This window comes from Berghia stephanieae, chromosome 11 (genome assembly GCF_034508935.2).
Source record: "Berghia stephanieae isolate SIO BIC M18660-M18661 chromosome 11, UCSD_Bste_1.3, whole genome shotgun sequence".
NCBI classification, from domain to species: domain Eukaryota; kingdom Metazoa; phylum Mollusca; class Gastropoda; order Nudibranchia; family Aeolidiidae; genus Berghia; species Berghia stephanieae.
The window spans coordinates 31916042-31938341 of NC_088370.1; the positions used below are offsets into that span (position 1 = coordinate 31916042).

Genomic DNA, 22300 nt, shown 5'->3' on the forward strand with positions numbered 1-22300 from the left:
TCATCACTACCACTACTACTACAACCACCACCACCATCGTCATTACTACTACAACCACTACCACTACATCATCATTACTACTACAACCACCCACACCACATCATCACTACTACTACAACCACTGCCACTACTACAACCACAGTCACCACCACCACCACCACCACCACCACCACCACCGCCACATCATCATCACTACCACTACTACTACTACTACTACTACAACAGCCATTATGATATCATCATCATCACTGCTACTACTACTACTACTACTACTACTACTACTACTACTACTACTACTACTACTACTACGACGACGACGACGACTACTACTACTACTACTACTACTACTACTACTACTACTACTACTACTACTACTACTACTACTACGACTACTACTACTACTACAACCACCAAGACAACATTATCCTCACTACCATCATTATGTTTTAGAGCTTTTCTTCACTTGAAATCAGGAAACTTTGGGGTTGTATTTGGCAATGTGTTCATATATCAGAAAATATTTGTATTCAGTTATCTATTTCGATCTATACAATATGTAAACACAATACCAAATATCATCTCAATTCCCTTTTTATGTGTCCGGAAATTCCTCTTTCGGTATTGAAATTCCTTTGAGTGGTGTCTGAGATTCCTGTGAGTCAAATTGAAAATTGGCGTCTCTGCAAATTTTACTATTCTCGTCAAATTTTCAATGCCCGTATCCGAGGAGTTATCTTTGCCCCATTGATTTGATTATGTATGAAAACAGTGCCTCACTTTAAAGTCGATTTTCTCAAAACTTGGTTTTTACACTCTTCCTACTTCAAACGGTCATGGTTAGGCAATGAATAATCAGAATTTTATAAATTTGGTATCATAATTTTAAGCATAATATAAGCTATGATTGTGTACCAAAAACCCAAAATTGAAAAATCCGACTTAATACCGTTTCGAGGCGGAGGGTCACACACACACACACACACACACACACACATTATATATATATATATATATATATATATATATATACATATACATATATATATATATATATATATATATATATATATATATATACATACATACATACATATATATATATATATATATATATATATATATATATATATATATATATTTTTTAATATTTACCACAATGTTTGAGACAGTCTACGTTAATGTTTCAGGCCTAATTAGCTATCGTCCGGACTGAGTTGGTTTGTTGACTGTTGTTGTTTGTTCAGTAGTCAACAAACCAACTCAGTCCTGACGATGGCTAATTAGGTCTGAAACATTAATGTAGACTGTCTCAAACATTGTGGTAAATATTAAAATAATAATTCGCTCCATTACTACATGTCGAGCACTTTTCGTACCATATTTGTATCAAACACGATTCAATATATATATATATATATATATATATATATATATATATATATATATATATATATATATATATATATATATATATATATATATATACTTCATATTCAACCAAAAGTGTTAAGTTTGACTCGCCTTCATAGTCACGATAATCAATACTGTACTTTCAAGGGACATAACTATTCGTGATCATTTGCTATCAAACACTTAATTTGGTTACTCCCCTTTGAGCAATGTTCGTCAAAAAATATATGCTGTAAAGTAGATTATCACGATTTAACAACTTTTATACAATAAACGCCCTAAAATCTGTTGAATTTAAAACTATCGATGAAAGAGGTTATTAAAATAACATATGTTAATGTTTTTACAATTGAAATGAATGATTTTATATTTATCCTTATACAACGGTTTGCGACATCTCTGGTTGTTTACATCGTTTTCACTTGCGGTTTTATCATGTGATATACAAGAAAAGAAAGTTTCACCAACTTTACGAGTATTCGTTGTCTGCTTGTCTGGATTCTGCCTCAGACAGCACACCGAAAAAGAGTGGACTTTCACTATGGTGAGTATTAATTTTAAGTAATTTTCTTGTGTCTATTATTTGAGTTCTTGTCTCCTCAACAAATAAGTCAACTCTCTTACTTTTACTTGCTTATTTCGAGCGGTGCAAGTGCAAGGAGTGCTGATATCAAACCCTCACCTTATCCCACACTGACAGACACTGCCGCTGCCTATCCTATCCCGATTTGCCCGAAATACTATTTTCATAGATGGGAACTTTGTTACACCTTGTATGATTATAAAAGCAGGCATAATATCCGGAGTTGCATTCATAGTAGACGTCGAGTGTCCGTGATGCGCCATTCAGGCCATGCCATAGCCATTCATATTCATAGGATCACTGAGTCAACGTCGACTTTAGACTTTAGTGATTGTGTCTCGATCTTTATTATATCATTGGGAGGCCTTCCATTCATACAGAGGTAAAGGAACTGTCCATATACGTTGCCTACCCTAATTAAAAGACAGAACAACAACAACAAACAAAATCATGGATACGACCTGCCCCGGCCGAAAGGCGACGTATTTTCCGACTTGAGCTATCTCCCGAGGCCGAGGCTATTCGGACTCAAATTCCAATACGCATGTGCGATCAAGAACTGAATATTCAGACTCAGTCTGAATGGTCTCCCATGGCAGAATAGTAGTGTTTGTTTTGTTTTTTAAATTTTATTTTATTTATTTACAATTACAAGCTGAACAAAATCACCAATTGGTGAATTTGTTCAGCTTGTACTTGTGAATAAATAAAAGCTGTGAACACTTTTCACTATGTGGGTCACTTTGATCACATGTTGCAATGTGACCAATGACCTCGAGCACACGGAAAGGTAATATAGATCATCCACATTACAATAGGGCATAATGGTATAGATAGTAACTATCAACAGGTAGTCTAAACCTGCTTTAGATATTGGAATGTGAACAAAAAGAAGTGGTCGCTTGGTTACTAAGAAAGCTTCTAGCAGCTTAGTATCAATTTGAAGAAGGTTGATTTTTTTTACAAAAAACTAGAGGTGCCTAAATGAGAAAGATCGAGTGAGTAAATGTGACTCAAATATAAGGGAAAAACACAAAATATGAGTTACATTTACTTACTTTATCTTTCTCTTAATTAAAAATTCTAGAGGGAGCGTAAGGGGAGGGTTCTATACCTGCAATGTTGTTTTTTTTAACTCTTGTTTAATGCATGTATACAAACACCCATTCATTCATCATAATTTATACATGATTTGATATATAAATGGAAATAATATTGTAGTGTTTTTTAGTTCATTTGTCTAAACAATTGGCAATATGTTCGATGGGGTTTCCTCTCATCTTTCAGACTAGACACAGTATGTTGCTGTTTAGTGTAGATGTATTTTATTAATTTCGGGTTGAAGAATAGGTTTGACCTGAAACAATTTGCTTTGTTTTGCTATTAACTCTCTCCTTACCAGCTATTTTCAGAATTTTACCCGAAACTTCATACTCAACCAACACAAAGCTAGATTTTTCAAACAGATAGTAACGAATAGGACATATATTCTATAGCCTGTTCACAAAAATGAGCTCTGCAACAACTTGTCAAGTTTCGATAGTTTAACTATAACAAAAGAAATCAGAGTGAGAAAATTGTTGGATGCGTCGTAACGAATGTGACGATTTTCCTATGGGTGGTAAGGAGAGGTTAATTGAAGATGTTATTTTCTGTTTTATTCATTAACATAACGTTTACCTGTATACATACTTGTGGCTATGTGGTCTAGTGGTTACGACACTCGCCTTTGGATTGGAAGGTCCAGAGCTTAAATTCCACTCTGAGTAGCGCATGGTTGAGTCCTTGGAAAAGGCTTTTTACTCTTATTCTCTCACTGTAATCAGGTGTAAAATTAATACCTGGTCCTTAACAGCGTTGTGTCTGTTGGAAGAAATTTTATTATTGCCTAACAGGCATCACATCTCATCCTACATGTTACGTAATGTTGTTGGCCGGTTAACACTTGTAAAGCACTTTAAGCATATTTATTGGATTTTGCGCTATATGAAAGCTCTTTTTTTTTTTTTACTCGTCTGGATGAATAACCTGCCGAGCTCTAACTCTATCTTCCTGTTTTTGCGCATCTTTTCATAAATTCATGTCTTCAGTAGTTGTTGTTCATTGACTATAAAAAGAGTAGCTGACATGGAACAATGGTGCATTGGAGTTACTCTAAAAAAAAAAACTTGAGCTTTTATATAGCGCAATATCCACTAAACGTGCTCAAAGCGCTTTACAAGGGTCCCTGGCCAACAGCAACACGTAACATTTAGAACGGGACATGACGCCTGTTAGGCGATATTGCACATTTTGTTTGGACAAAGACAACGCTGTTAACGGCCAGGTACTTGTTTTACACCTAAGTACGGTGAGAGAATGTGAGTAAAGAGCCTTCTCCAAGGACTCAACGATGCGCCGAACGCGAGGCTCGAACACATGACCTTTCGATCCGAAAGCGAGTGTCATACCACAAGACCACATAGCCGCACAAAAAGGTGGGGGTCATCATAGCACAATGACAGGGTCTTTGCTTCATAACCAGGATTCCCCTGCCTCACAGTATGCAGACCTGCCTAGTACTACGAAAAATTTGTAGAAATACGAATTCTTGGCTCCAGCTACAGAGCTGCATAGGTCTCTTTGACTCAATAAATCATGTTGAGAAGGAAAGTTTAGTTTCTTAGAACCTACATTCAAGACTTTGGAGCATTTTTGGACCATGCTGAGAGCAAATTGTTTATTTCTAAAGCTATTTAAAGTGATGTTTTTTCTTCTATTTCTTTGGAAACTATTTGAAATTTCAAGTAGGTAGCTCTGAGTATGGCCTAGAGCAAGTCGAGCCATCTTGCGCTCGCTCACTTAGAGCTGTAGTTTGGCTGATTCCTGGGTGACTTCAGTATTCCTTTGGAAAAGTAGTCCTTCAGAGCAATTAGGCCTATGGAGCCAGAGTAAATCCGAGTTTATATAGCGTAATAGCAATTGCTTTCTTTCCTTTGGAAAGAACCCTAGTCTAAACAAATTTTCTTTCCACCATATCTCACAAATCCATATATATATATATATATATATATATATACAATCACGTCTCTCCAATCCGTACACCTCTGTTTCCAGCATCCCAGTCCGGATTACAGAGACATTCGGATTGTGGAATCAATACCAATAGTGTACAAATAAAGAAGAAAAAAAAAATCCTGTACGGATAATGGAGACATCTGGATTGTGGAGTTCTGGATTAGAGAGACTGTAAATGCATTTTTGTATTAACAAAAATAGGGGAAAAAAATCTTTTATATAGCGCAATGTACACTAAACGTGCTCAAAGGGCTTTACAATGGGTCACGGTCCAACACCAACATTAAACATTTCGGACTAGACATGACACCTGTAAGGCGATATTATAATTTTTTTTTTCGGACAGAGACAACGCTGTTAACGGCCAGGTACTCATTTTACACCTGAGTATGGTGAGAGAATGTGAGTAAAGAGCAAGAGCCTTTCCCAAGGACTCAACTATGTGCCGAGCGAGGCTCGAACCCAGGACCTTCTGGTCCAAAAGCGGGTGTCACACCACAAGACCACATAGCTGCACATGTGAACTTTAATGATTCTATGATCCAAACCTTGATCTTATACCATAGAAAAAAAATCACAGCGATTGACCTAGTGTAAGCCATTGCTTCAACTGATCTTTAGTGCCCAGTCATCCCAAAAATGGTATTATGTCGAGGTGGACCCGATATTCAAAACTGCTTTCTAACTTTCTAACTTTTCTGTATGAAATAAGATTAAAAAATGAATATTATGCTCTCTTTCCGGAGAGTGAATTTTATTCCTAAAGTTGAACCGCCCCCCCCCCCCCCCCCCCCCCGGCCCACAAATTTACTATTTCACTCTTACTTAAAACTCAAATGTTGTCCCATTAAGCTCACTTAGTACACAGGCAAAAGGTCTGAGGTCAATTCTGATCAAAGTCAGATTTTATGTCTGACCCTTTCTCCACCCAGAAGATAGTTCAGTATTTTTTTTTTTAAATGTAGTCATTTGGGCCCAGGGAGCTGGAGTTTATCCCTGTTTCGGTAGTGTGAAACGGACAACAACAATTTTTTACTACCGTCTGGATAGGATACTGGTCTATCTCGCAAAGTACTTTCCACCACACCTAACAGACCCAGTTACCCAATCACTGCTGGGTGGACTTGGATTTAAAAAAAGAAAAAAAAAAAGACTTCACCCAGGTTCGATCTCGGTGGTCCCTTTATGTATGAAGCAAATGCTCTACCATCTGAACTATCAAGAACACCCCCCCCCCCCTCCCCCATCCCTCCTCACAAATTATAAGTTATCTAAAATTAACCTTCCCAGATATGGCTCACAGCATACATTTTATTCAGACCCTGAGACATGTAATGTATTAACTAGAGTAAAAATAGATGAAAAATATATCTCGGTTGTTTGTTTCTGTTTGTAATCAAAAGAATGAAAACGAAAGTAATTGCGCTCAACTCAATTACGTATTTAAAATGGCACTGCCAAAAGAGTTGGTTTCGGCGCGAGGAAGAGAACCTTGTTCAGAGTCTGGATAAGTTAGAGGGGGTCAATGTTCAGACCTAACCTACCAACCTTCTCGGATCGCCCGGGAAATTTCTGGATTCACGCTCCAGTTTCTGCCTTTCTTGAAATTTTCCAGATTCTCAATCGTGGAATTTACAACAAAAAATATATTTTTAGAGCGATATTGGAAAGAATGATAAATAAACCGACATTGATTTTAGACTTCTTCTTCTTCCATTAAGGCCAAATCTTCATGGTTGAAGATTGAATAGCCGTCTTTTCAGTAACAGGGACTTTAGAGGGAGCGATTTTTTGAAGTCATTGGTCGAAAGGGCTTGTTTACAAGTGGTTGGTTACAAGTTCCAAAGTCGGATGGTGGAGGGAAGAAAGAGTAAAGATGATGGTTTGTTCATAGTTTCTTGTTTTGTTGTTGTTCTGTCTAGTTGGAATTTCGATTTTTCCGTTTTGTGGAATCCGAGGAGTTTGTTGATGGAATGTCTTTCATGTAGCGGTTTCCATTGGAGATAATTCGTGAGCTGAGTCACTCCCATATTCCGCTCATAGTTTCCACTGGCACATCTGGCCGCCAGATGTTGGACTTGTCCTTGCTCAAGCTTCCGCTTCCCGCTTAGTGTGCTTTGCATACTGCATTGTTCACATTTTCTAGTACATATCTCACAGTATCTGTACTTTATTCGTTTTTATCAGTGTGGGCCTCAAGTGTTTCACACTGCTTTTTTCTATTTTAAAAAAAATTGTTTTTCTCCTTAACTTTGTGCGGTTATGTTGTCTAGTAGCTGCTCCTTGTCTTCGGATCAGAAGGCACTTGCCTTCAGATCGGAAAGGCTGCAGTTTGAATCCAGCTCTTAGTGATGCATAGTTGAGTCCTTGGAATAGGCTGTTTACTTACATTCTCTCACTGTACTCAGGTATAAGATGAGTACATGACCATGAACTGTTTTATTTTCAGAAATTATTTTTTTAAAGTAATGATATTGATAATAAAATTAAAGAAAAAAGAAATAGTATTAATAATAATAATAATAAAATAATAATATAAGAATAATAAGAATAATAAGAATAATAATAATAATGATAATAATAATAATAATAATAATAATAATAATAATAATAATAATAAGAAAGAAGAAGAAGAAGAAGAAGAAGAAGAAGAAGAAGAAGGAAGAAGAAGAAGAAGAAGAAGAAGAAGAAGAAGAAGAAGAAGAAGAAGAAGAAGAAGGAGGAGAGGAGAGGAGAGGAGAAGAGAGAAGAAGAGGAGAGAGGAGGAGGAGGAGGAGGAGGAGGAGGAGGAGGAGGGAGAGGAGGAGGAGGAGGAGGAGGAGGAGGAGGAGGAGAAGAAGAAGAAGAAAAAAGAAGAAGAGAAGAATAGTATAATAATAATAATAATAATAATATAATAATAATAATATAATAATAATAATAATAATAAATAAATAATAATAATAAAAATAATAATAATATTAATATATTAATTAATATTATATAATTTTTAATTAATATTATAATAAAATAAATTTATTATTATTATTATTATTATTATTATTATATTATTATTTTATTATTAATTATTATTATTATTATTATTATTATTTTATTATTATTATTTTATTATATTATTATTATTATTATATTATTATTATTATTATTATTATTATTATTATTATATTATTATTATTATTATTATTATTATTATTATATTATTTTATTATTATTATTTATTTTATTATTATATTATTATTATTATTATTATTATTATTTTATTATTATTATTATTATTTTATTTTACTATTTTATTTTTATTTATTTTATTTTTTATTATTTTATTTTTTTTTATTTTATCTATTATTTTATTATTTATTATTTTTATTTCTTCTCTTATTCTTTCTTTATTTTTTTTTATCTTCTTTTCTTCTTTTTCTTCTTCTTTTCTTTTTCTTTCTTTTATTTCATTTCCTTTCTTTCTTCTTTTCTTCTCTTTCTTCTTTCTTTCTTCTTCTTCTTTTCTTCTTTCTTCTCTTTCTCTTTCCTTCTTCTTTTTTTTTTCTTTTTTTTCTTCTTCTTCTTTTCTTTTCTTTTTTTTTTTTCTTTTCTTCTTCTTCTTCTTCTTCTTTTCTTTCTTCTTCTTCTTTCTTCTTTCTTTTCTTCTTTTTCTTTCTTCTTTCTTCTTCTTCTTCTTCTTCTTCTTTTCTCTTCTTCTTCTTCTTCTTCTTCTTTTCTTCTTATCTTCTTCTTCTTCTTTTCTTCTTTTTTTCTTCTTCTTCTTCTTTTTCTTCTTCTTCTTTTCTTTCTTCTTTTCTTCTTTTTATTATTTTTATTTCTTTCCTTATTTATTATCTTTTCTTCTTTCTTCTTCTTATCTCTTCTTCTTCTCTTCTTCTTCTTCTTCTTCTCTTCTTCTTTTCTTCTTCTTCATTCTTCTTCTTCTTCTTTCTTTTTCTTCTTCTTCTTCTTTCTTCTTTTTTTTTATTATTTTTTATTATTATATTATTATTATTATCTTATTATTATTATATTATTTATTATTATTATTATTATTATTATTATTATTATTATTATTATTATTATTATTATTATTATTATTATTATTATTATTATTATTTATTATTATTATTATTATTTTATTATTATTATTATTTATTATTATTATTATTATTATTATTATTTTATTATTATTATTATTATTATTATTATTATTTTTTACCATTATTATTATTGTAATCATCATTATAAGATAAGATAATATTTTATTCATTCCATAATTGGATGTTTATTTACTAACCATGCTACAAGTATCTTAAATTAAGCATAATGTTACACTTACAAATTCTAGTCAGTATGATCATTTTCAATCAATTTGGCAGAATAAATTACTCCATGCAGATCTATAAAACATAAACATATTAAAAATTAAAAAAAATAAATATTTAGATACATTCCTTAAATTTTATGTATAGATATATAGAGTCTGGATATAAAATTGGTGTATAAATGCCATATGGTATGAAATATCATTTATTATTGTACACACGAATACTTAGACTTAGACGTCTAGAGTTCATTTTAAAACAATAATTTAGATGTCGGTTTGTTTTTGTACTTTGTGATGTCAAGCGTTTACTTCTACGGGAGAATTCAATTCAATTCTATCACATAATAGAGGCAGACTTTCATTTTACATATTATTGTCCAATCTCAAAGTACAGAAATTGTTTGATAGACTTTCAACATTGACATTGGAGGAGTACACCTGTACAACGTCATCGTCGTCATCATCATCATCATTATCATCATCGTCGTCGTTGTCGTTTTTGTCGTTATCATTATCACCATCATTATCATCATCATCATCATCATCATCATCATCATCATCATCATTATCACCATCATCATCATCATCATCATCATCATCATCGCCATTGTCATCATTTTCACCACCACATTCATTATCACAAATCGGGACAGGTTCTTCTAAAATTCCCAGATTTTTGGGTTGGGTTTCCTGACCTCCCATGCTGGCAGTGGGCAGGGAGGCACTTATTGTTTCTTCTATCCCCCTAAACTTGTTTTCCAACATGCTTTCTGTCTTTGTCTTTGTTTTGTCCTGGTCCTGGCCGGATACCCTGGCTGGGAGGGAAACTGTCAAAAATATAGTTACTTTCGGGAGATGATAACCCCCCCCCCCCTCCCCACGTAAATCGTCTCTCTGTTATGTACTTTATTATTTTTTACTGTGCATATATAATTAGTAAACATCTGGGTGTGTTCCTATTTCTGGGGACCTGTGCTGGAGTCTGAATGAGACTTTTAGGTGATCTCACACAAAAAATAACACCGATGGTATGCTTGGAATCTACATCTGTTCCCTATTTGAACCATTCCCCCATCGTCTTCCTTTTTCTTGATTCGGACAGCGTGGCTCAGCGGTACGGTCTTTACTTCGTCCCCAGGTACCGAGTTCGATCACCCGCCGCGCCGCGTGGCCTTGAGCAAGTCATCTCACCCTAGCTCACTTTGCGGCACTGCCTGCGGCTGACGCCTGGGTTATTCCAGTCTTCCCTTGGAATAGACCCTAAAGACAAATTTCCCCATGGGGATGAATAAAGGGAATTTTTTATATTTCTTGTGTGCTCTCAATTATAAATCTACATATATTTTTTTTTTTTTAATATCCTATTTTTTTCTTCTTTTTTTTTCTCTGGCGCTAAAATCACCTTCATGTGTAGCTAGCGCCGTATATTCCTTAACTCTCTCCTTACCGATCATTTTCAGTATTCTCCCAAAATAGCAGGATTACCCAGCAGAAAATTTGTTTTTCTTTTTTCTAAAGACAAACAAGCTCTCTACAAAACAACTATATGTTCTTATTAATTAAACAAAGCTCATTCTTTAAAGTTTGCGATGTACAAAATAAATCTGAACTTTTAAAAATGTATATTGTATCGTAACAAATGTGACGATTTTGCTGAAGGTGGTAAGGAGAGGGTTTAAATGACAACAACAAACAAAAACAATCCCAGATTTGTCTAAAAGTTTCCCCCCGAAATTTCGTCTCGGGAAAATTGTGAGGTCTGAATTTGAAATTATTGGGCCAGCCTCTGTTGTCTGGTAGATCCATCCCCAAAATAATAATGATATATGTCGCTGTTTTTTTTTTCAGTTGAGGTTTGTTGAATGGGTACGAGGTCATCATCATCATCACCATGGTATCTCCACCATTACCATAAAAATTTCACCACCACATTCGTTATCATTATCTTTAAAAACAAAATTAAATAAATAAATAAAAAATTTAAGAAAAAACATTTGCCCAAAAATTTCTCACGAATTTCGTCTCGGAAAAATTGGCAGGTCTGTATTTAAATTTATTGGCCAGTCTCTGTCGTCTGGTAGATCTATCCCAAAAATAATAATGATTATGATATACGTCGCGTTTTTTTTTTTTTTTTTTTTTTTTTCAGTTGAGGTATGTTGAATGGGTAGCAGTAGTCCTTCAGAGCCAGTGGGCCCATGGAGTCGGAGTTTATCCCGGTTTCTATAGCGTGAAACAGACAATAGCAATTACTTGCTATCCTCTGGAAAGGACGCTTGTCTATCGCAAAGTACGTTCCACCAAATTTAACAGACTCAGCTACCCATTCACTGCTGGGTAGACAGGGAGTCAGAAAAGAAAATCTCGACTTCACCCGGGATCGATCTTCGTCCCTTTGAGTGTGAAGCGAGTGTTCTACCAACTGAGCGATGTGTGTCTGTGATATATATATATATATATATATTATATATATTATATATATATATATAGAAGAGAGAGAGGAGAGAGAGAGAGATGAGAGAGAGAAGAGAGAGAGGAGAAGAGAAAGAGAGAGAGAAGAGAGAGGAGAGAAAAGAGAAGAGAGAGAGAGAGAGAGAGAGAGAGTAGAGAGAGAGAGAGAGAAAGAACAGATCAAAAAGATAGATAATGAATGTTATCCAAATGCTGACACTAACACTGAAGGGATGTTTTATCATTTAAATTTTTTCAACCGGATAATCTAGTCGTATCGGTGACCCATCTAGTCAAACTGTGAATTTGGTCGGAATAATCTGTCGTATCGGTGACCCATCTAGTCAACCTGTCAATTTGGTCGGGATAATCTGTCGTATCTGTGACCCATCTAGTCAAACTGTGAATTTGGTCGGAATAATCTGTCGTATCTGTGACCCATCTAGTTAAACTGTGAATTTGGTCGGAATAATCTGTCGTATCGGTGACCCATCTAGTCAAACTGTGAATTTGGTCGGGATAATCTGTCGTATCGGTGACCCATCTAGTCAAACTGTGAATTTGGTCGGAATAATCTGTCGTATCTGTGACCCATCTAGTCAAACTGTGAATTTGGTCGGAATAATCTGTCGTATCTGTGACCTATCTAGTCAAACTGTGAATTTGGTCGGAATAATCTGTCGTATCGGTGACCCATCTAGTCAAACTGTGAATTTGGTCGGAATAATCTGTCGTATCGGTGGCCCATCTAGTCAAACTGTGAATTTGGTCGGAATAATCTGTCGTATCTGTGACCTATCTAGTCAAACTGTGAATTTGGTCGGAATAATATGTCGTATCGGTGACCCATCTAGTCAAACTGTGAATTTGGTCGGAATAATCTGTCGTATCGGTGACCCATCTAGTCAAACTGTGAATTTGGTCGGAATAATCTGTCGTATCGGTGACCCATCTAGTCAAACTGTGAATTTGGTCGGAATAATCTGTCGTATCTGTGACCCATCGAGTCAAACTGTGAATTTGGTCGGAATAATCTGTCGTATCGGTGACCCATCGAGTCAAACTGTGAATTTGGTCCGAATATGATAGATTCCTAAACAATATTTTTTGGTTTTATTTATTTATTCATTTATTTATTATTTTATTCCTTTATTTAATTGATCCCCAACCCTATTTCTTAAAACAATAGATGTATTATTTGCTTATTGAATTCATTTTTTAAAGATAAATTTATTTATTTATCGATTTATTATTTGTATATTGAATGCATTCGCGAAGTCCCAGGTTTGAAAGTTTTTGCTTAGACGGGGGTCATTTAAATCGATCGATATTTGAAGGACGAGTTTTCTAAACTTGTGTTTTTCCAGAGCACGACAGACCGCTCTCTTGGTGCTTCAATTGTAATTCTATAACTTTTTACTTCCCATTTTCTTCCTTTTTACTGGCGCTGATATAACCTAAATGTGTTGCAAGCGCCGTAAAACCCTTAAAAACAAACAAACAAAAAACAGACCGCACTTCCTGAGGACTGAACACATACCTTGTGTAACTGATCTATCTGATTGATAACATCTTTTTTTCTAGTCTAAATATAAGCTGGCCGTCAATAAATAATAATAATACATCTTCGTTCTTATACGTCTCGTAATTATTAGAATCTGCCTGTACATCCTGCTACTAAAATAGATTTGCCACCTCTTGATTCAATTTGTAACCTATTCATTTTTAGTTTCTCCGAAAGACTTGGTTATGTATACACTTCCAAGGAATTTGGAACCGGAAATGTAGAAGGTGTGACGTCACGACTTTCCTTCCCTATTATTATCGTTGTCGTCTCGGGTAAAACTCCATACATTTTGGAGACATGGCAAAAACTATACCATTTTTGCTACGCTGTTACCCCCCCCCCCCCCCACACACACACACACACACACACACCTCCCCCCTCGTATTCACACACTGGGTTAATTACACATTGTAATCACTGTATAAACAAACGTTTTATTATTCTGAGGATAGGCGCACTAATCACATCATGAATATTCAAATCGTGTAAGATGTGTCATCCAACACGTTTGAAAGCTAATCATTGCCTCGACTACAACAGAGAGCACCGTGCTATCCTATTATTGATCGTGTCAACCGTCATAATTAACCAACCCTCTTACAAGCTGGATTCAATGTTACCCTAACTAACTTAATGGTTTATAAGAAGAAAAAAAAATTGGTTGGTATGTGTAACTTTTCGATGACCCGTCACATACCAAGAATAGTCGACGGGTAGAATTGGGCGACAAGATCAAGTTGGGTTTTTTTTTTTTTGTTTTTTTTTAATGCATTTTATGGCCTTTAGGACAAAAAGTGAGCTTTTAGATAGCGCAATATCCACTAAATGTGCTCAAAGCGCTTTACTAAGGATCCCTGACCAACAGCAACACGTAACATGTCGAACGAGACGTGACGCCAGTTAGGCGATATTACAATGTTTTGTTCTGACAATGACAACGTTTTAAACGGCCAGGTACTCATTTTACACCCCGAGTACGGTGAGAGAATGTGAGTAAAGAGCCTTTTCCAAGGACTCAACAACTATGCGCCGAGCGAGGCTCGAACCCAAGACCTTCAGATCCGAAAGCGAGTGTCTTACCACTAGACCACATAGTCGCACAAACATCTGGAAAGGCGTGGATGAAACGGGGTCAGACAAGCAGAAAGAAAATTACAATTAAAAAAAAAAACACACACACACAAAAAAAACAACTAAAAAAAAAAAAACAAAAAAAAGGACAACAAAAAAACCATCCCAAATCATCGGTCTGTCTCGACTGGGAATCGGGCCTCTGATGAACGATTAGACGGGCTACCACTACTCCGAATTTTACCCGATAGTCAGGACGATTTAATTCCAGTATTCTCTCCTCACCTCTGCCGTACTCGCGAAGTCCCAGGTTTGAGAGTTTTTGCTCCTCCCTCCCTTCTTCCATCTGCATCGTGGGAACTGAGCATAATTTGAATAGCTCAAAGGGGATAATAATATGTGTGTTAATAGTGTGATTATCATTAATTGAACTGCAAAAAGCTTAATAACCAACAGGTCGTGAGTCATTCCATCTAATGACGCATAAGATGCTTAAATATCGACAATGCGACGCTACTCACGCCTTTGTTATTGATATTTTCGACAGCATATAAGTGTATCTGTGAGAATATCTTTAAGCTGAATGTTGACTTTTATAACATCCGATCAATGCTGAAAAGTTTACCATTGAAGAATAAGAGTACGATTTTTTGTTTGGTCCAAGTGTGATCTGTCGGAATGCATCAGACTTTGAATCCGTTGCTAATGCAGTATGTACTATTTAATATAACCGATGTCGAAGAACTGAAGTTGTGACTCATCAGCTTGTTATTGTATTTGCATCCATGTTATGAGTAATTCTCAATAAATCTATTAACAGACTATAAACGTTCAAGGAGTGGATACACATAGTTTTGTGTGTTGGTCCGTTATACTTCCGGAAAGCAATGTTGTGGGAGCTTCCTAGCCAAGCACAAACTATCTACAGATAGTATAAAGTGACATCACTCAGGCCATTGTTATTGGGTTTTTTTGCCATCCGCGTTCATGAGTAATTCTCACTAAACTGTATTTACCAGCCTATAAACGTTCAAGGCTACACATAGTTTTGTGTTTTGGTCCGTTATAGATAGAATGCGCTTGGCCAAGGAGTTCACAACATTGCCATCGGAATTATAACGGACCAACACACAAACTTCTGTGTAACCATGAACTTGTATAGTGGTTAATACAGTTTAGTGAGAAACTCAAAACGGGATGGCAAAAACAATAACATAAGGCCTGAGTGAGTCATCTTCGAAATATCTATTCTTCGAGCACTGTTGTGAATCTTCGCAAGGCAACTATCTATAGTAGTATCCTTGCTAAGGAGTTATACATTGCCATCCGGCAGTATAACGGACCAACACACAAAACTGTGTGTATCCATGAACGTTTATAGTCGGGTTAATACAGTTCAGTGAGCATTACTCATAAATGTGGATGACAAAAAACAATAACAAAGGCCTGAGTGATGTCATCTTCATTCTATCTATAGATAGTATGCAGATGACGTCACTCAGGCCTTTGTTATTGTTTTTGCCATCCGCGTTTGTGAGTTCTTCTCACTAAACTGTATTAACCAGACTATAAAAGTCCATGGTCACACAGAGTGTGTGTGTTGGTCCGTTATACTTCCGGATGGCAATGTTGTGAACTCCTTGGCCAAGCGCAATCTATCTATAACGGACCAACACACAAAACTTTGTGTATCCATGAACGTTTATAGTCAGGTTAGTACATTTCAGTGAGCATTACTCATAAATGTGGATGGCAAAAAACAATAACAAAGGCCTGAGTGATGTCATCTTCATTCTATCTATAGATAGTATGCAGATGACGTCACTCAGGCCTTTGTTATTGTTTTTGCCATCCGCGTTTGTGAGTTGTTCTCACTAAACTGTATTAACCAGACTATAAAAGTCCATGGTCACACAGAGTTTGTGTGTTGGTCCGTTATACTTCCGGATGGCAATGTTGTGAACTCCTTGGCCAAGCGCAATCTATCTATAACGGACCAACACACAAAACTTTGTGTATCCATGAACGTTTATAGTCAGGTTAATACAGTTCAGTGAGCATTACTCATAAATGTAGATGGCAAAAAACAATAACAAAGGCCTGAGTGATGTCATCTTCATTCTATCTATAATATAACGTTTAATTCGACAGAACACTGTAGTCAGACACACGTTTGCACACTGTCCTTGTGGATTTTCATTTACAAGAATCTAAATCAAGGTCACACCTGTAAAGATAGGACCCCCCCCCCCCCCCACACACACACACACACCCACCCACCCCGTTGCTATATAAATGAATGAACACCTAAAATACATTGATCCTTTCATAGGGTAAGCACCTACTTTGTCATCTTGAACAAAGCGTCTCGTAAAAAATATATAAAAGCCATAAATCCACATCACAGGGGAGGTAAACGATAAAATGTGTGGCAAGCCTTGATAAATCCACTAGAGCGTTCATTACACATTATATGTCATAAAATGCAGTTCAGTTCAGCTTATTATTATTATTATTATTATTATTATTATTATTATTATTATTATTATTATTATTATATTATTATTATTATTATTTATTATTATTATTATTATTATTATTATTTATTTCATAGTTTTTAAAATATTTTTTTTTTTAAATTTTGTTTGTTTTGTTATTAAGTAATGAAATATTAAACTAGATAAAGGCATTTAAGGTAATTTTGATGGTCACCGGAACCATGGAATCGGAGTTTATCCCTGTTTCTATAGCGTTAAATGGACATCAGCTATTATTTCTTGCTTCCCTTGGGATAGGATGCTAGTTTATCGCAAGTACTTTCGACCAGATTAAAACGACAACAAATTAAATAGGCCCCAGTGTCGTTTACAAAATGCCTATGGAATGAAGTTTTGTATATTGATACGAATTGTTTGGCGGACAGAACTGGTGAGTATTTTACTTTAACTCATAGCATGAATTGATGCTGTGCGTTTGCGTAAAATACTCACAGCATCCGCCAGTCGGATACATCTTACCGACACGCAAAACTGTGGGTGACCTTGAACAATTCTAGTCTGATTGCAAGAGAGTAAGCGTATGCTAGAAGCTTACACAAGGATTTTAATGAAAAACATAATTAATATTCAAGCAAAGTTGACGACGCTAGGATTTCAATGAAAACATGGTCAATACTTTGTGGCGTTTAGGACAGTTTTACGTCTATGGGTGCCAGTTTTCCGGTTAATGCCGGATTTCCGGTTTCGGGATATCTCGAAGTCAAATACCTCCGGTTTCAGTGTTTTGAGTAAAATAACCTAATAGCATCGGTAAAAATTCGAAAACGTGATTCAGCCACCTTTTCAGTGTATGGAGTGTATAAGTTGGGTTTCAAAATCAAATTAACTTCCTCAAAATGTCAATTTGTTTGCTGTGTAATCATTTAGTAATGGTATAAAAACGGTGATGAAATAAGAGTAAAGTTTAGGCCGCATTTTCAGTAGGAACATTTTCAGGTTTGGCAAAGTGTCGAGATTTTAGTTTCAGGTTTCAGCACTTCTTTCTGATGGCACCCATGTTTATGTCCCAATTTAATGGACTGGTCATTGTGTTGAATGCTAGAAAATTACTTTCTTGTTAATTGGTGTTAATTGGTATTTGGGAATAAATGCAATGTAATTCGTTTTTGTTGTTTAGGAATGAAAACTGACATTTAATCATAAAGGGCGGGGTTTAGCATCAATATTTAGGGCTTTAACGTTTCTAGTTGAGTATGATTCGCTTCCGGGGGCCGGTTTTATACTGACATGGGGCGGTCAAAATCATTAAGGGGAGTGGTTTGGAGGAATGATAGGAACCGTTTAGAGTAGTAGTAGTAGTAGTAGTAGTAGTAGTAGTAGTAGTAGTAGTAGTAGTAGTAGTAGTAGTAATAGTAGTAGTAGTAGTAATAGTAGTAGTAGTAGTAGTGTCGTCGTCGTCGTCGTAGTAGTAGTAGTAGTAGTAGTCGTCGTCGTCGTCGTCGTCGTCGTCGTAGTAGTAGTAGTAGTAGTAGTAGTAGTAGTAGTAGTAGTAGTAGTAGTAGTAGTCTGAATGACGCTTGCTGAGAATTGTGTGATTCAGTCATGGTCGATATTATGTATAGCTTCTCTCTCCATCCATGTTGTTTCCATTGGTCACGGTCCTGGGCCAGAGTTTTGAGGCTGTCAAGATCTAGTTTTGACTTTAGTACGGAGGGCACTGCAGTATTTCTTAGTTCTTCTGGGATTAATTCGGTCTCATCTGAATCCAGAAATTTCTGATATGTAGAGAGATCCTGGTTCAAGGTAGTTACTATTGATGTTGGTGGTCTCCCTACATATTAGTTGCCATGAAGGAAATATTCTGTCATTGCAGTTTGGGCTGGGATGTTATCTTCTCGACGTAAGATGTGATCAAATAGACCCCATTGCTGTTATTTTATTTTTCACTTGAGTACGGTGAGAGATTGTGAGTGTAGAGTCTTTTCCAAGGACTCAACTTTGCGCCGAGCCCAGGACCTTCCGATCCAAAAGCGAGTGTCATACATACCGCGAGACCACATCGCCGCACACAGGTATTTCTATCTAAAGTACTTGCGGCTATGTGATCTTGTGGTATGACACTCGCTTTCGGATCGGAAGGTCCTGGGTTCGAGCCTCGCGCTCGGCGCATAGTTGAGTCCTTGGAAAAGGCTCTTTACTCACCTTCTCTCACCGTACTCAGGTGTAAAATGAGTACCTGGTCGTTAACAGCGTTGTCTTTGTCCGAAAAAATTGTAATATCGCCTAACAGGCGTCATGTCCCGTCCGACATGTTAAATGTTGCGTTGCGGTTGACCAGGGACCCCTTGTAAAGCGCTTTGAGCACATTTAGTGGATACTGAGCTATATAAAGCTCAAAAAGCTCAATTTTACGTGATTAAGTATAACTCACTAGGGGTCTCGAATACCTACGCTTGAATCCTTGGAGGAGACACTCTAAAAAAGTCTCGAACAAAAATGAAATTTAACAGTTTAAAAAAAAAAAAAAAAAAAAAAAAAAGAACAAAATATCAAAAGCATGGAATGTTTCGGGCTCAAAACCCTTCGTCCACAGATAAATAAAACAAACAATAACAAAACATTAAGGAACCGCTTAGAATCCAGACATAAGGCATAGAAGTATTTGGCATGGGGCACAGCGTGGCTCAGCGGTACGGTCCTTGCTTCTTACCCGAAAGCTACGAAGTTCGAATAGCCGGTTCGTTGGGTGGCCCAGAACAAGTCACCCCGCCTTAGCTCAGTTTTGCGGCGCTGCACTGCGGCTGACGCCTAGGTTATTCCAGTCGTCCCTTGGAATAGACCCCAAAGACAAACTTCCCGTATGTATCACTTTGAGGAGACCTTTTAATACACTTCTACAATATATATCCGTGGACACGACTGGAGGCAAAGTACTCGTTCACACCTGAGTCGACTGGGATAATGAGCGTACCGTGCTGTAGCCATGAACACGGCGCTAGGTTTGTGTGTGTGTGTGTGTGTGGGTGGGTGGTCATGGTCACCCAGCATCTCGTTGACCACACTCACATGCGCTTGACTTTTATTCTTTCTTTTTTTTAACAATGAGAAAAGCGAATAGAAGCGTTTTCTTGTGGGAAACTAATGGTGAATCAGTTCATTGTTCCCTGGATTTTGTACAATACATTAGATATGACAGTTGGCTTCTGGATAATTGGTGTGTGTGTGTGTGTGTGTGTGTGTGGTTGTGGGTGTGTTTGTATGTGTATGACGGGGGCAGGGGAAGGGGGAGCGGGAGGAAGAGGGTGGCATGGAGCATTTCAAAGAAAACATGTTATTCTTATTATGGTTTAGGATTAATAATATTCTGTATTGTACATTTTGGGATGGTATTGGCGATGACAACGGCGACGACAAAAAGATGGGTTTTGATTTGTTCAAGCTGTTGATTCTGATGGTATGATTATGATGACCATGATGCTGAAGACGACGACAACGATGGTGATGATGATGATGATGATGATGATGATGACGACGACGACGAGATGATGATGATGATGACCACAACGGCGACGACGATGATGATGATGATGATTGTGTTGGTGGTGATGTCAAATGTCATGGAGGTAGTTAAGAACCTATGACGATGGTTATCACTGATGATATTATTGACGGTAGTGTGGTGGGAGATTAGTTCCCCCCCCCCCCCCCCCCCCCCCGCGCGCACACACACTATCTTAGTATTCAATTCATTTTCTGCACACGTCATCCGGTGTGTAAAATTAATGCGTTAGCAGTGCATCTTTGTGGTTTCCGCTTCATCGGGTTCTAATGAACGACAGACATACTGCAACATTTAATTGTCTACGCCATAAATGATAAGGAAACGACTTTTGAACTATGTGTGAGAGTCTTTTTTGTTGTTTGTTTGAACATTTGTTTCAGTGCATGACATCATCAGTCGGAAGGTGAAAATTTTGGATTTGCATTTTCTGAAAGAATATGCTCCCCAGAACATTTTAATCTTTATTTTAAGTAAATCGGGTGATTTTTCATGAAGTTCGGGCAATGTATGTAGCAATGACTATCCCGCACAAATCTTTGGTCCTCTTTTTCGCTTATGAAGTGCCCGAATTCGCGTCAAAATATGGGACGAAGCCGTTTCAGATATGCTATTTGAAAAAAATAATTACGACGCTGTTTATTGATGAATATGACTGAAAGTTGGCACACAGTTATAAAAAAGGTCATTTTAGATTATGTCAAGCGACAAAACTCGTGCGATTACCAGAAGACCGTTAAAAATAGATTTTTACTCTTTGGAGTAAAATATTTCTTAAACTACGGGCGTGGAGGTTATGTCGCTGACAAGGTAAAACATGAACATTTCTTCTTTTTTGTTGTAAAATTTCATATCAATATGACGAGTACTTTTCCCGTATTTTACAAAACACCAACCTAAGTTTCAGTCTTTTAATCCACTTATTACGCAAGATACAACCAAAGGTCGAAAAAAAATGCAGAAAAAGCGTCCCATATTTTCGCGTTTTTTTCCTCTTTGCGGGTCATCCAAATAAATGACACCTTTGAAACTGCATAACTTGTTTATTTATGAATGGATTTTCAAAATTCAAAAACATTTTTACTCAGTGGAGATAGGGCTTTGATTTTAGACAAAAAATTTCCTCAAAAAGAGAAAAAAACATTTTTCATAGTCATTGCTAATGTATGGGAAAGGTATCCAGCAACTTTTCTCAAATTTCATACTTTTTAAACTTGGCTAGCTGTAGTGAAATGAGGCTTCGATTTTTCCCGAAGATGTTACAAAAAAGGTTGATTTAATCGTTTATGACAAGAACTCATTTTTGATTTTAAAAATTGACCTTCTAACTAAACTTGGCAATATCTCAGTTCAAACGTTTTCACCATCCGACAGATTATGTCCTTCTCTGTAACATTTATCTGGTCAAAGCCTATATAAAAAAAGGTATATTATGTCGAGACCAACTAAGTACTGGAATTGAAAGACCTAACAGCCGCAAATATGAAACGTGGCGTTAATTTCTATACATCATGATATGATGGAGAATAATATACACAATTTCTATACACCATGATATGATGGAGAATAATATACACAATTTCTATACATCATGATATGATGATGGAGAATATTATACACAATTTCTATACACCATGATATGATGGAGAATAATATACACAATTTCTATACATCATGATATGATGATGGAGAATAATATACACAATTTCTATACATCATGATATGATGATGGAGAATAATATACACAATTTCTATACACCATGATATGATGGAGAATAATATACACAATTTCTAT

General features: G+C 36.0%; 1 protein-coding gene across 1 annotated transcript in view; it reads left to right on the forward strand.

The window, feature by feature from the left end:
- Nucleotides 1-1872: 1872 nt before the first annotated feature.
- Nucleotides 1873-22300, forward strand: part of LOC144956633 (ras-related protein Rab-32-like) — a 271216-nt gene continuing 250788 nt past the window's right edge. Inside the window, exon 1 of the mRNA XM_078887269.1 lies at nucleotides 1873-1954. The gene's annotated coding sequence lies outside the window, so the exon portion shown is untranslated. The remainder of the gene's footprint in view (nucleotides 1955-22300) is intronic.